Raw genomic sequence first — 17015 nt, 5'->3', positions numbered from 1 at the left:
TGACATTTTCCTAGCTTCTGTTGCAAAGGAAATATTTGGGGTAGAAAAATTTAATTTAAATAGAACTTTAAAAACTACTTATTTCCTTAAATAACATTAAAGATCAACAAAGTTGAATATTATTTAATTTTAATTCAACATTTATTTTGATTAATTCATTTATAACGAAAAGGTTGTGAATGATCAACAACTTTAAATAAAACTGCAGAAATAATTTAAAATACTTGTCTCATTCTATTGAATAATAACAGTACTAGGATAACACTTGAAAAGTGAAATAATTCATAAAACGTAGATTTTCAAGTGTGCTTGAAAAAAAAAGCAGACGCCTCCTCCTTCACAATATAATTAACCCAAAAGTTCTAAAACTTTGGGGAATCCAATTCCGATTATTGGAGCGCTTGTCTTCCGTGACCGAAAGTAAATGAGTTCCATTTACCTAAGGGATGTTAACAGAACCGAACGACTCCGAGTTTGTATTTGTAAACTTCCTGGGAGGAAGATTTACGTGTCTCCATGACCTGACCTCGCGCAATACGTTAAAAAATTAATTAAAATGAAGTACACCGCATTTTATTTTTAGTGTGCATGAAAAAGATAACAAAGATAATATTATTCACGATTAAAATTATATTTTAAACAAACATTTGTAAAGCGCCAGATATTAAAACACTTTGTAAAATAAATATTATCTCAAAAAGAAATGAGAGAGAAGACGAAGAAGAAAGAAATATGGAGGAATGAAGAAGTGTGAGGGAAGTGGGAAGTGTATTGGGAAATCAAACAATTTGTTTATATCTCGGATCTACTTGGGGGGATGAAATGCGTAAACATTCCACGTCCGGTTTTGTCGGCGAATTCAATTTTTGCCAGAATGTCTGTAAATGGAACTTTAGAAAAAAAAGGATGAAAAGAGAAAGCTTCGTCGTCCAACTAAAAACATATGTCGGATGAAGGAAAAAAGAGACGGAGAGGAAAGAGATAACGCAAATTGAATCGTCGCTGCGATCAGAAAAATCTGTCTTTAGGAGATTTCTCTCTTAATTATTTTAATTAAAAAAAGGAGCTTCGTCTAAGGGCTCAGCGTCTGCCTTCATCTAAATTATATTTCAATTTGGTTAGCCACTGGGTAGGAAAACTGTAGAAGCGATCTGATCAATTATGTGTACTTCCATCCTTCGGTTGTTTAATCACAAGTAGGACGCAAGAGTTAATTGTTAATAACTATCGACAATGATGTTTTTACTCTGTTTTTATTGTTTTAAAAATGAAATAGGATTTTATAGTTTTCTTAACTGTTCGATACACGCGCGGCTTCTGTGAGATACTAGTAGGAACATAACTTTAAAAACTGGGAAGGTAGGTGTACCTTCTTCATACTGATTAACAATTTCTATAAGTACATCACGTTATTTTAGAACAATGTTTGTCATACTGTGTGACAAAATATTTGATAATAGGATTTATTTTGTTGTGATTTTTGTTTGCCGCAAAACAAACAACAGCAAAACAAATTAGCAAGTAGATGTGTATTATAAAGTACACTAAAATATGAAATCACTCCTTTTAAGATACATTCAAATGGATCAAACCACAATGTGTCAATTCTCGCTATATTCCCCATACATCCAGGTTTTATATGCATCTTTTGAATCCATTCAATCTATTATAGTTTCCGAGAAAATCGCTAAAAACATGTTTTTAAGAGCGTTAATTTTTCATTTATTCAACTTTGAACTCGAATTACAGTCAAAAGGATAAAAAACATAGAAATGTGTGAATACTCGCTACATTCTCATACGACCAGCTTTCATATGCTTCTTTTGAATCCATTTATAATCGTTTATATATGTATCGAAAAAAGTTTTTGATTAAGAAATTGCAGAGATTTTACGAAAATTAGAGTCGAATAATAGCAAAAAATATCAGAAACAATCGATATTTTTTTACATTTTTATAAAATAAACATGATGAGAAGCTAATTTCTTTTCCTCAATCTAGTCAATTATATATTTATATACTAACGTTATATGTAACCGAGTTTCTCAGACGCCAGGCGAGTAACGTTGCTACTAAAGGTCACTCGAATAACTTAGTGTTAACATAGAAGAATTAAAATTATGGTGAAAAAATAATGGACCAGCGCTTTTTTTGGACCACTATCGTAACTTAACCCGTATAGACTAAAATAGTTAAAATTTGCCAATCATCTTATATATAATAATAAGTAATTAATTTATTAAGATTAGTTAAAGGCTATTAATCTAAACTTTAAGAAAAAAAAAGCAAATATGAATATTTTCTTAATTTTATCCAACTAGAATTGTAGTAATATTAAATATTACATTCCGGTCGGACGTTGAATCTTTTGAATTGTTAATAATTAAAATCTTTTTGTGCCTTTGAAAGTCTCGCGGCGAGTGTGACCATCCAACCTTGACCTGCATTAATCAAAGCGATTTGCAAATGAGTGCAATGGAATAATTTATTTCAATGCGCAACGAGCAACAATGTCGCACTTTGCATTCATACGAATATTTACGGCTTTTACAATTCAGTCCTATTGTATTCATTTACAATTATACAACTAATGCTTCTTTCAATTGGTGATTAAATTATATTTTTAGTTACATGTTTAATATTGAATTATTGCTATTATTTTTGTAGTTTGTACAAAATAAATCGTTTAGTTGTAAATGTTCTTGTACAGAGGGATATTAATTACTTTGTTGGTTTGGTAAGGCCTAAATTAACGACTTGTGGTAGCATGTCTATTCCGTCTATACATTGGACGTGATGGGATTAGTTGATATAGGTAGACTTAGTTAATATAGGTCCTGAACGATTCTGCTATATATATAAATGAAAATTTCAAATCGAACTATTCGAGGTATTGCTGTACTTAAATTTTAAATATAAAATATAACATAATTCTATCTCTGAAAATAAAACCATTTTTATCTATAAATGTTACTTATTCAACATTCTGTCCATTTATTAATTAAGAACTTGAATATATAAATTATAATAATGATAAAATAGTTGGGAAACAACAATGCACAAAACAAAGCATAATGTAACTATATATTACAATGGTCGGAATAATACAAACAGTGAGTAACTAAGAGACAATCACTGGACATTATAAACTCTAACTAAATTAAACATAGTTGAACAAAGTCCAATAGAGTAATAGAAACAAATAAACAAACTCCTGAGGACATCTAAAACAAAAGCGAATTACTTTTCACGAAGGAAACAAACAAACTAATTATATAAAGTTTATTTTTTGTATTAAATGAAGGCCTAGGAATCTAGCTAGGGTATTCAGAAGCAAATCAAATTGTGCTTTTGGGACAAGTCTTGGAAAAAGTTAATGAAAACATAAAGTAATCCTATTTCCACAATACATTTTGTTTTAATGAAATTTCAAAATAATTATTTTATTATGATCAAGTATCTTCTCTTGTTCATTTTGTTTGTAATGTGTAACTGATTTAATTATATAAATCTCTTTTTTTTAAATTGAATCCGGAATTTGTTCTAATTGTACGAATTGTACGTTAAGCAATCATCGATTTAAGAAAAAGTATATGCTTTATATTGCCACCAACGTTAACTCCCAATAGTTATGTAAAGTGTTCGTTATCCGAACATGTGTTTGTTTTCGGAACATAAAAAAAGCTGTGTTCGATTAACCAAACTGTATTCTTTATGACGTGTACACATATCAAGAAGAAAGATGTTACAAATTAATTAGCTATACAATTCAGTATAATTATTTATTTGTTCTTTATTACAGACCAAACTAATTATCTAAAAATAATCAAAAAGAATAAAGATTAAATTTAGTTCCAATGTGAAAATTATTGTCGTCTATTTCTTACTGTAACACTTAATGCGGAAGTTCTTACCGGTGAATCAACTACTACTTCATTGTACAAACCACAAAAAGAAAATATTAACTTTTACAAAAATATTTTAGGAAAATATCTGAAATATTGAAATTAAATTTGCATGAAAAGAAGATATTTTTAAAATATTATTCAATACATGAAAAACGTACACATTTTTTTTGTATCTTATTTAAGTATATAACCGTATAGATTCTGGCTTCTCGATATAAGGAAATGACACGATCAAAACGCGGAAGTGGATGGCTGTGGGCGTCGGTGGGAGGCGAGGTACGAAGAATTTATTACTTTTTCACACCTTCGCACCACCACCGCCACTATATGGTCAGCACAGAATGCATCTCAATCACATTAAACCCAATACATTACATGCACAGACTTGCCAACACTTCCCTTTGGGAAATTCATTTTATTCCGTCGAGCACATTTCCATTTCATTCCGAACATCATTTAACAACCTGAGCCATGCACGAAATAAAATTTAGAGGGTGGAAAAGAGTGGGAAGGATAGGAAGAGATGCATATGGGGATACGAGAATGTGGGGGATGCGCTGGGGCGTTCGCATCAAAATCGTATTAAAAAAAATGCATCAAAGAGCACATCGAAATTAACGTTAATGATTTAACCGGAAATTGCAAAAAAAGTCCATTCGGCTCGGGCTTGTCGAGCGTATAATTACGAGTCTATTAGTTTATTAAAATTTTATTTCATTACGCTGGAATAAAATTCGAAAATTTTACTTTACATATGTGAAATATTCGATAGAAATGTAAAATATAAATAATGCTTACGTATTTTGTCATGCACTGTGAATACATACCCTTATTTTCCAACTAATTAGGTCAAGTGGATATATTATTTTAGCATTGTTTGTTCCACAATTGCGCATCCTAATTCCAGCTTTAGATTTATTACTTTATCAAACGAATTCTATACTTATTCAAAATATCTTAAAGTTAATGTATTTTGTCATTAACTTTAATATCAAATAATCTAAAACGAAACGGCTTTGATAAGTTCGGATTTTCTATAGTCCGGTTTAAAAACTTCAAAACAAATTATATTTTAATTGAGCAAAATTAAAACAAATTCTCAAAAGATAACAAATAAAAGTATTTTTGATACATAAATTATCGTTAGTTTTTATGTTTATACGGTTTATTTTAATGCAGTTTTAAATGCCTCGATTAGTCCGGTTTTTAACTATTATTGTATGTTTAAATAATTTAAAAAAATATAACTACAGTAAAACGTCGATTATGCAGGTCTCAATTTATCGTGGTTCGGATTAACCGTGGTCGCGGCAATCCTAGTGAAAACAATCGCGACAATAGAAATTACAGAAAATATTGATTAAAAATGTGTTTTTGTATATCAATACATTAAGTTTTTAAAGCAAATAGATGTGATGTTTGTATTAACCGTTTTTTTCAATTATTCGTGCTTTAACGTTCCCGAATTAACATGGATAATCGTCGTTTTAGAGTTTATTTTTTTTTATTTGGATATTAATATTAACAATGTATGAAATATTTCATCACATCAATATCAATTACAAGTTGATCTATAATAAAATCAATAACATATATGTATAATAAGCATCTACATTGAAAGTATCAAAATACTAAATAATTCCAATGATGTGATTCAAATAATAAAAGGTGCCTTATTTCATTGATAGCATAAAGTGCACGTCCGTGTGCAGTGTCAGCTTTAGTGCAATGCATCCACTGTGGACTTTAGATACACATATTGTTGTGTAAATGATATATGCTTTGTAGTTTCCATGCAACAGTGGTCTGACATCGGTGCTACCACAAACTAAATTACAAGTAATCTTCTAGCTGTAACTGCCGTAAATAAGTAATGTATAAATGGTGAACTGGAAAATTTACAAAAAAAAACATAATTAATGATTTTGATTTGAATGATGTTGCACAATAATATTTGGTTAATAATACTCTCTAAATACTTTCTCACAAACAAAAACAAGTAGCTCCCATTTCTCATGACTTAATCAATAAGTTTAGAAAAAAAAAAAATTTAACAATTAATAAACATGTAATAAGTAATCATAAAAATGTATTTAATATAACTTAGTAAAATTTATTATATACAGTAGAACCTCGCTTAACGAGCTTAATCCGATAAAAATTTCCGGATTTTTACTCGTATAGTGTAAAAAATTCCCCATAATGCAATATGCATTCCAGTTTGCGAGTCATTTTTCTTACAATTTATTTTGCTCGTTAAGCGAATTACTCGTTATGCAAGGTGCTCGTTAAGCGAGTTTCCACAGTATATTTAAAATATATATGAAATTTTATTGACCGCAATCATTACATCACAGAATCAAGTTGCTTTTATAATCGGTATTGTTCTCCTTCAACTAATTTTAACAATCTATACAATCTGAAGATTATAGTGGAATACAGATTATATTCTTTTTGAAACAATACGGGCTGATACTCCAGAACTAAGTTGGATTGTTAAAACCTATTATAGACTTATGGTATTCAACTGTATAAAACAGCAATGTATAAAGCATTGATACAATTTCATGACTTTTATCACCAATAGGATCTTTTTCAGTTAAAACTTAGTATTTTTTACATTATTACCTATAAATATAAACATGTCACAAAGAAAATAATTAAACTTGGTGCATCTTGAAAATAAAATTTCTTCATAATTTTGTCTAAATCTAATAGTCAGTTATTAATTATAAATTTTAAAAAAATAATGTATAAAGTTAATGAATATCCTCTTTAATGATCACAAATGATTAGTTAATACAAACTCGTAAAATTGAATATTATGTAATTTATTAATAGAAAAAATATTAAAATTAAAGAAACTTACAAACTCATTTTGTAAAACTAAAATAAATTTGTCACTCATATACATGTAATGGATTAATGGTTTTCATACTTTTTTTTGTAATGTTATAATTTGTTGTATAATTTTTGAACTGAACATTACCATTATCATGAAAATAAGTAAAGAAATAATTAAAATTTGAAACATAAAATTTCGATTTATGACATTCAACTTTGGATGCTGACCCAGGTCAACAACCCTTTTCAATAGGTCAAATTTAGTATATTATTTTATGTTAGGATTTATTTCCATAACGATTCTAATAATTATTGTTAATATTATATCTTCTCTTCTGTCATATTTTTTGTTCATGAAACATTTTGTATAATACTTAATCTATTTTTTAAATTAATATCTTGTATATACAAAAAAATAGAGAAAAATAATATAAACAAGCTAAGATACTTTAATTATATTCCATAAACATAATAACTGAAATTATTTTATTTTTAATAGATAATAATAAAAATGTATACGTAACTATCGACATAAGTGACCCATTTTTAGCAGAGGAAAAACTTTAAAATAGTTTTTTTTTTGGTTAATTCATTAAATAAATTGTATTAAAGATAATTTTAATACAAATATATTTTCAGCAATTTTTCTTATCAACTTAGAGAAATGATCTAATTAATTTTAGATCATTTTTTTATATCTTTTCATCTTTTGAATATTTGTAAGTATTTTTATATCATAAAATATCTAGTATTTTTTCTATATTAAGATCTGTCCAATGATAATGTAAAATAATCATATTTTGCATAAATTGTCATGAAATTTAAATATTTGTAATTATTTTTTATACAATTAATATTTTTGTTCCTATATGTATTTTTTTTTTAAATTTGTCTATTGATAATTTAAAATAATTAAATTTTGCATACTTATAGTATTCAAATAGTCATTCAAATGTTTGTAATATTTAAGCAATATATTATGTAACATTTATTATTCTTATACCAAAAACAATTTTACAATTTGTCTTATGATATTTTAAAATAAAGTTGTTTTTTTTTTCTTATAATTAAGCAAGTGATTTAAATATATATTTACTCACTTGTTAAGTCTCGGTACAGAAGAGAAAGAAATCACTGTGCGTAAAGCGAGTAATTTTTAATTTCTGTGGAAACCGGAAGAGGAAAAGTCACTTGGAAAATAGTTTGCGAAACTTTTTCCACGCGTTTCCGATTTACTTATTTTCCGCGCTCCGCACAACTGCAATTCGCACTTGGCAAAGAAATATAATCTGGATATTGCCTATTTTCCAACAACGAGTTGATGTCAACAATTATATTTTTTGCGCGGGGGCGGCCGATTTAATGAGGATGTAGTGCACTACTACGAGGAGTAGCGATATCGGTGAGAGAGTCGGTGTGCGAGTGAGAGAGATTGGATGAGTGAGTGAGGATTGTTGCGGGCGGCCCGCGCGAAATCGTACTGAAGCCGGCGTTCGGCGACGGCAGTGGAGGCGGCAAGATGTGCGAGGGCGGCGCGAACTTTTGCATCGATTGTATCTGACTTCGCAGCCTTGTCAGTGGCGCGCCGAACACTGATCCTGATCCTTAACCACAGATACCACAAGAAGAAAAAAAGGAAAAGAAGTGCAACATTGTGTTTTCCAAAAAAGAAACGAAGTTTGCTTTAAGTCTGCGGCTCCAATTACCCCAATTCCTATTTGACCGACCTCGCCGAAATTGTTCCAATACTTGTTTTCTAAGCTTCACGTCATTATTTCTAAATCACGCCACAGGTTATCCAATTTGTCGGAGACTTGAACTCAATATATATATAAACAGGAAACACACCTACCTATTTTTATGATTAAGTTGTTACAATATTTCAAACATATTAGCATTCATTTTACTCAATAATTAATTAGATTACTTATTTTTAATTTAATTATTGTAATAAAGTAAACATTGTTTGTATTCATATACAAAATTAACAAAAATTGTAACTGCAAATTAAATACATGCAGCATATATGCACAAAGGGCAAGAAAGGGTAAGAAACATTACACCATATTAGTTATTGACTCTCGTATTACAAAATGGGTATAATGTATCGAGGTTTGGCGTTATTAATGCAATATAGTAATTAGTGTCTTTATTGAAAAAAAAAACTGATTATTTGTGCAATTAAAATATGATTATTGTACAGATTGTTAGTAATATTTATATTATTTAATATCTAAATTATTTGTATACATAATGGTAACGCTTCTTTAATGAATTTATTACGTAGTAAATTCCAGAACGTTTTGCAATGAAATGCATAAGAAAATCAGATTCTATGCATTCTTGTACAAATCTAATACCATGAAAAGCCCGGCTTATTAAAATTCTATTATATTTGTCTTATTAATCAATAAAGTAATGCATTTTTATTTGAAGGTTTTCTATGCTTCATTAGCAAATTTTAGAAAACTAATGTATGGTATTTGAAACTTCCAAATGATTTCATTCTGCTTAAGTTTCTTATAACGAAAATGTAGTGTGAAATTTTACAGTTTAATTACACAACAAATTAACATTTACTAATCATGATATTATTAAAAATAACATCAATTCATTTATACATCTTATTAAAAATGTTGTTAAACTATATATTATGTATGATGATTGATAAAAATATTTATAACTGTCATAAATTGTAAATCTCGTTAAATTTCAAATTTTGTAACATTGTATAATGCATTAACTAGGTACAATCCTCGCAGTTGTATACTATATGTTTAATATAACTTTATATATGACTCCCTGTGGAGGCGTCTGTAAAGGTAAGTGCAAAAGTTGTTTATACATTAAAAGTTTATTTTCATCAATACACTCAACTTGCCTTTAATGAATCAATATATTTTCCTAGATTTAAAGTTTTTATTTTATATTTTAATGGTTCAGACAACTTAGTCTTCTGTTAAGGTGAAAATGTTCTGAAACATGATATAAGTTTACTTTGTTTCTTATTTTACACTGTTTCTCATTTATTTTCATGTAACTTTTATTAGGAAGTTATATGATACTATAGTATAGGGTGTGCATGTTATAATAAAAAACAGTAATTTCTATTATGAATAGATAACGTTATGATGAATATCGGTGGCAATCGAAAGCCAGACAAACGAAATCCCGTTAATCAAATTCCCGACCGTCGAAATCCCGACGTTTGAAATCACGACTGTATCGAAATCCCCACAACCATAATCCCGACTATATTAAAATCCTGACAACCATAATCCCGACTGTCTCAAAATGCCGACTCTATCGAAAATGTCTAAATTACTCCGCAGCGTAGTCACTTTTAATTTTTTATTCATAATTAATAACAACAATTAATAATTGTTAAGGTTTATAATAATTCAACAAAATTAAATAAATTTATAATAAAAATGTAGCACATGGTGACTACGCTCCGAAATAATTTAAAAATGTTATTGTAGAAACTTTCGATATTGTCGGGATTTTGATACAATCGGTATTTTGAACGTCGGGATTTCGATACAGTTGGGATTTTGAACGTCGGGATTTCAATTGACGGGATTTCGGTTGTCGGGCTTTCGATATAGACCCGATGAATATACATTTGGATAATGTAGATGTTTCAATTTTATAGTCCAATATACCAAGCCTAATTACATATTAGTGATTAAAAATTAATACATAACAAATATTAAATAATTCCTGTCGTATTTTTTTTAACATTTTGTCATTTTTTGGGTTCAAAAGTTTGTTACAAATAGTAAATAGACATTTAAAGATATGAGTAAATATTTATGATATGCAATTGCTATTACGTAACCAAAATACAGTACGTGAGAAGCAACAGGGCTCTAAATATGATGATGTATTCGGTACGATTGGAAACGGGTACATGTGACTATGATAATGAGTGTTTGAAAATTTCATGAGTTTTCTCATAATACTGAGTATATAGCATGGGAGTTTCGAGCATCTTCCACGGTTGACGTGTGCGGCCCACCCTCAGACCTACTGTCGACGTAATTAACCCCCATTCTAAAACGGCACCATGAGAGAGGGTGATAATGAGCAGGTGCTGATTACTTGAATTATGCATGTTAATTCGTGTGTAAAATTCTACTCTAATTGCGGTGTATAATTCTTAAAAGAGTACAAATTCTAGTACATGCAAAATCATTTCAACTCAATTAGTAAGCAATTAATAAAATTAATATTTAAAAAGGAATCAACATATATCATTCCAAATTGTTCCAATATCATGTAAACAGTCTGGGTAATTGTTTCCGCCAATAACCTGGACTCTTTGAAACCGAACTAATCGAATAATTTTATAAATACAGAAATCTTTTAATCTACTTATATTATAATTAATATTTTAAAATGTGCATTAAGATTAATACAAATACGTTTATTAATTTTACGTATTACTTCAAATGAGAAATACTGGAATTAAATATAAAAGTTAATGCACTTGCATATATATATTAATGTTAAATTTCATTCAAATGAAAAACTAGTGCATTTTCTATAGTTTTCTATGAAATGAATAATAATACATTAAATCACCTTATTTTCAATTTAGGTTCGTAATTTTATGCCGTTTAACGTTTGCAGCTGGTTGTGTATCGGAACAAAAGCAGGAAATTTATGGAATGGATTGTAAAATAAATGGAAAGATTAAAGTTTTCGCCTGCACTCTGGAAATGGGGCTTTAAGGGGATTTTAAGTACGTTTACAACTGCATACATTCAGCTGCGAATGTTTTATTTTATTTTGTCATGGTGTAATGAAAAAAAAATATGTATAACACTAGAAAAAAAACGGATGGTAGCAGATGAATTAAAGATTTGCTTTCACAGCAAATGGAAGATATAGAATAAATAAATATGTAAATGGTAAAATTCCAGACAATTTTGTAAAAATCTAGATATTATTATTATTTAAAACAAAAAATTGTTTTATGATTATGATTGCAGTGGATAAATGTAATATTTTCGTGAATAATAACTAATGCATTCATTATATATAATCATTTGTATCCTGATTGCATTATGCAAATGATGTAATTACATTAATTAAAATAAAATTAATGTGATTGAAATTTATGTAATTCTATAAATCATTTATAACATAAAAGGCACAATGGGAATATGTTAATAAAATGGAAATTAAATAATGTATTAAAACAAACATCATCAATTAATTGTAATAATTATATTAATCAATTAAAATGTAATTGATTAATTACCTTTGTCATAATTGTGGTTAATAAAGATGTTTAATACCAATTATATATATATTATATTATTAATCTATAAAATTACTAGTTAATACAGCAATACCTCGCATAGTCCGGATTCATTTCAATCTGGTTAATAAAACATACATTTTTATACATACAAATTTATTTACATAATTGAATAGTTCAATTTCAAACAGTCCGGGTTATTCGCATAACTAATTAACTATTTTATTTTCGATGGCAATTTAATATTGTTATATAGAAGACATTTGATTAATTTTATATAAAGTTGGGAATATGTTGGTAATAGGAATATAAAAGAAAAGTTATGGCACAATAACGAAAAGCAAACATATTAAAACATTGCTTTGCAATAAGTTCGATTTCTAGTTACATTTGGAAGCGGTCCAATGTACGTAAAGTACCGAAATATGTGCAAAATAAGTCCCTTTGTGCTAGTGCACAATGGAACGCTCAGCATGTATGTATGTAAGTATATTAACACGTTTTGTTTACTTTATCGGACCTGGCCGGCTGCAGCGAGTATTATTTAATCTAACAGTGTACGTTTACATAATGCCCAGCACAATGTGAGAGTATCAATAGTTGACAGAGGAAGTATACATCACGGTTTAGCTTTATTGAATTCCGTGCAGTTTGCGGAATTTAATCAATGCACCTAAATACTACTCTCCAGCACTGCATGATAGGTGCAAACGCTCGCACAAACTACTTTCACAACCAAATAAACGAAACGTAAAAGAGCAGACAAATTAGTTGAAAACGAACAGTAATCGACCCGATAACAATTTCGAATAATTGTCTTTAAATTTGCACACAAAGAAAAAACTTGAACGAAACTTGAAGTTCTGAAAGGATCCAATTTCTTAGATGCGTGTTGCAAATCCGTATGCTTTCCAAAGGAAAATCCTATATCGATGATGATATACCTTCCATGAGCGTCTTTAAATCCATCGTTAAACCTGCTTTGCTTTACGATTCTCAATAGTTTGCATAATCTGAACCGCTATATATATTATTTCTTACAAATCGTGTCTACATGAATCCTCTCATAGTGAGATCAATTCGTTTCGTTACAACACACTTGATCTGCGAGATTCGAAAATAAGTAATAGCAAAATCGATAAAGAATAAATATTATTAATTAATATTTCTTGTGTGCTGCATCACACTTAAACTACAAAAATATGGAATAGTAAAATCGATAGATATATACAGAAATACCTTGCATATTGCGGTTTCGATCAGTCCGGATTCACTATAGTCCGGTTTGAAAATAATATTTTAAAACAAACAAAATTTTCATTGACAAATATAAAGAACAGAACTAATTATATCACAAAATTATGTTTACCTGCATGTACGAAATCGAAATGTGTTCATTACGTGAATATAATTATGAAATGAAAATATTTCAAAATTTTCATTAAAAATAATCCTCAAATCAAAAGTTTTTATTTTTTTTTATTAGCGAGTGGAGGTATTATACAATGACGGCTTACGAAGCTCAGGAAATTACGTGATACCTCTGTGCACGTTACTCGGCCTACAGGCGCAAATGTACTTTATGTACGATATCACTACAAAGAAAATGATGTAACACTTCTGTTTCCTCCGCAAATGTTCACAACAGTTGCAGATGTTTCAGTGCAAAAGCTTTGTTGTTCGCAACATTCCGTGACACTTTTGTTGAACTTGTCTTTCTAGATCGAATTACCTACGTCGGGACTCCATACATTTTTTATTTATTCAAGACTTCCATTATAATTCGATCCGCAAATGTACAGGTCTCACACACATCTTATTTATATTTCAACGTATAGAATCTCGATTAATCAGTAAATTTTAGCAAACACAACAATCTCAATCAATTACTTATATTGTTGTATTACTAAAATTTCATCATTTAAATATGTTATATCTTTGAAACTGAATGATTGTCAATCTAAATTAAACTTTAAACTTATTTTTATTTTTAAATTTATTTTTTTGTATAATCAAGTTAATTAATAATTAAAAAGTATTATATTTTAAAATTTTGTATTAAAAAAAAATCGGAAAATATTTATCAAAGTAATTTTTATTATCCCAAAAAACCTGTAGAAAGTTCTACGAAAGTTTATATCCTAAGCTGTATTCTATTGATTTTTATTGCATGAAAATAAAACTTCCCTACATTATACTTGCTAATAAATCCGACTTAAACTTGAAATTTGCATGCTGCAAGGAGTATAGAAATAATAATAAAAAAATGTGTAACGGTAAAATCGGAAATTCTGCTTGCCCCGAATGAAACACAAGGACGTATTATATGGTGCAGTGAAGATTAAATCATGTTTTTTAATTCACTTATTTTATGGATTAAAATTTACCACATTACGCGTGTGTTTTTAATAAACTTATTTGCAGTTTGTTATGGCTGCCTTTTGCAATTTGCATAACAAATAATCAAGCTATAAACATTAACTTTAACATTAAACGCGCCTTCCAAACGATGTTGGTTATAAAAGTGAATAGATGACGGGAAAATTGGGTTAATCATATCAAAGTTTCATTAACGCTGCGCGCAAGAGAGAGAGAGAGATGGGAAATTGGTGGGAGAATGAGAGATAGAGAGTGATGAGATGAGCAACAGTAAAATGGAAATGAATCGACGGGCAATTAAAAGTCGTGCACCGTGTGATGTGGGCAAATTCTGCGGTTTTGCAAGTGAAAAGCGAAGGATAATGCCCCTATTAGAAGACCGTGTGCACCAGTTGGCCAGGACCTCTCCTTCTTCAAGTTAGGGAACAAGCGAAACGGAAGTGGGTTATGATGTCTGGGAGACCGCCAAGTGGCCTTAACGACGCCAGAAGAATTGTCTTATATACGTGAACTATTATATATGTTAAGGAAAATAATATAAGACAAGCCCCCAAAACCATGGAACAAGAACAAGAAGAAGATGAAGAAACGAGCAAAGAAGAAGGAGAAAGAAAAGCGGCGAAGCAATTTTTTTTTATTTCCGCCCCCTTCTGCTCTGGCCTGTTCTTACTTTCCGCGGAAGACTGCGGCCGAAAAACGTTCCGCATGTAAATCGTCGCCGTCCTTCTTTCTGTGTTTAGAATCCTTAAACTTCGAAGGCTTACTTTTTAATTAAACTTTGATTACAAATGTATTTTCATATTTTCATTTTCTGAGCCCGCCCCAAAAGAATGTAATTACAACTTTAATCAATTTTCCGAAGTCTTTATTCTGTGTCCACGCAAAAAATTGTAAATTAAAATCTCCATTCATGCGCTCTGACAGTTCGTTTTTCTTTTTTTCCTAACTCGTAACATCGTTTCTTTTAACTGCATCAAAATGCAATTTTCTATATTTTTTATGTCGTTCTATCATCTATTATCTTAGGTGATAATTAAAGTTAATCGAATCTCCAGATTACAATTCTCAAGATTATTATTTTTGCTCCCAAAGTATAATCAAATTCCTTCTAATGAAAATATAAAAATACTTCAGTCCTATATAATCTTTCTTTGTGGATTCTCGACACAATCATATCAGATCCTTTGTTCATACCTCTTCAACCATAGAAATATACCGCTGGGATTCGTTCTTGGGCATCATTTTATATCACTTTCATATAATTAATTATTTGTTTTTGCCCTGTAATACCAATTCATAAACAAACATAATACCAATTCTTAAATATTTAATGACAAAGTTGCATGGAAATAAAAGTACATGTATTGTTTTTAAATAAAAAATGAAGAAAATTCTTTAGATTTCTTATATTTATTGATCGAATTAACAATTGTATACCTCCGTATTACATGAACTATTAACTCGACTTACTACGTTAAGTTGCAAACTTCTCTATAAGTTATGGCGTACTTTCAGATTATTACTGTAAATAACATTATTTCCACGTCGAGTAATTGTCAATTATCCCTTTATAGTATGTACGTTATCATGACTGCAACCATTTTATGCTACACTCTTATTAATCACTTTTATCATTAACCATGTTTTTAATGCATGTTTTAGTTGATGAGATTAAAATTGATCTAAACCTGATTATCCAATTGTTTTAAACTAACTTAAATTATTATAAATATACTTTATTTATTATATACTTTAAAATCATAGTTATTCTATGTAAATAATATTGGAAATGAACACAGCCCTATGTTATTACCTGAGTCGACTTTTTGTTGGTATGTAATTCTAAAAAGGATCAAGGAGAATTTGGAGGTGTTTGGCTTTTATCTAGTACAGCTGTTCTCAAACTAAAGCCGAAAGTTAATAGTCAAATAAATGAAAAAGACAATGGATCAGACATATTTTTTTATTAATTTAAAATATTATTGAAACGAAAGCATTAAAGCAAAACATTTCTAGAGCATAGAAACTATTTTGATGTTTGTTTCTATATTTATATTTTAAAGCAGCTACAGCAAAACAATTTTGATACAAAAAAAAAGATGTTTTTTTAAATTAACTAATTAATAATGTAAATATGATGAAAAAATAATAAATTTATATAATTTTTTTAACATTAATATGTCTGGGCTAATCAAGGACGACTCTAAAAGTGCAGAAAATAAGCAGTATTCCCTAAAAATATCGTAAAAACAAAAAAAAAATAGTGTGAAATTGGACTGTAATGAATCATGACTAATATAAGCCGACCTATGCAATTACAATAAATTAAATATTATACAACAATTTTAAATTTGAACTTTACTGGTCATTCCGTGAGGAAGTCCCATGTTAATTAAGTTTATGTCTGTTCCATGATTGTTTTCGAAATAGATGCATGAAAACCAAAATTGTAGCCGCACAAGTTTTTATAAAATTACCTTATGAATGGTTAAACATTGTAGCCCAGTTTTACGCTACTTTACAAGTTTGTTTAAAAGCCATGTGTACATAAATTTGGTGGACATATATATGTCCACGGTCATAGAAATTTGCTGTATGAATACAAGCGTATCGCG

General features: G+C 29.1%; 1 protein-coding gene across 3 annotated transcripts in view; it reads right to left on the bottom strand.

Moving 5' to 3' along the window:
* Positions 1-8317, bottom strand: part of LOC108557117 (opioid-binding protein/cell adhesion molecule homolog) — a 99114-nt gene extending 90797 nt beyond the window's left edge. Inside the window, exon 1 of one of the 3 annotated variants that reach the window (XM_017913520.1) lies at positions 7853-8317. The gene's annotated coding sequence lies outside the window, so the exon portion shown is untranslated. The remainder of the gene's footprint in view (positions 1-7852) is intronic. The other 2 variants (XM_017913519.1, XM_017913522.1) reach the window with 2 other exon arrangements.
* Positions 8318-17015: the final 8698 nt, after the last annotated feature.

The sequence above is a fragment of the Nicrophorus vespilloides genome, unplaced genomic scaffold (genome assembly GCF_001412225.1).
Source record: "Nicrophorus vespilloides isolate i.1.1-1 unplaced genomic scaffold, Nicve_v1.0, whole genome shotgun sequence".
NCBI lineage: Eukaryota > Metazoa > Arthropoda > Insecta > Coleoptera > Silphidae > Nicrophorus > Nicrophorus vespilloides.
Note: the sequence above shows the minus strand (reverse complement) of the source record. Positions and strands in the feature narration are given on the sequence as shown.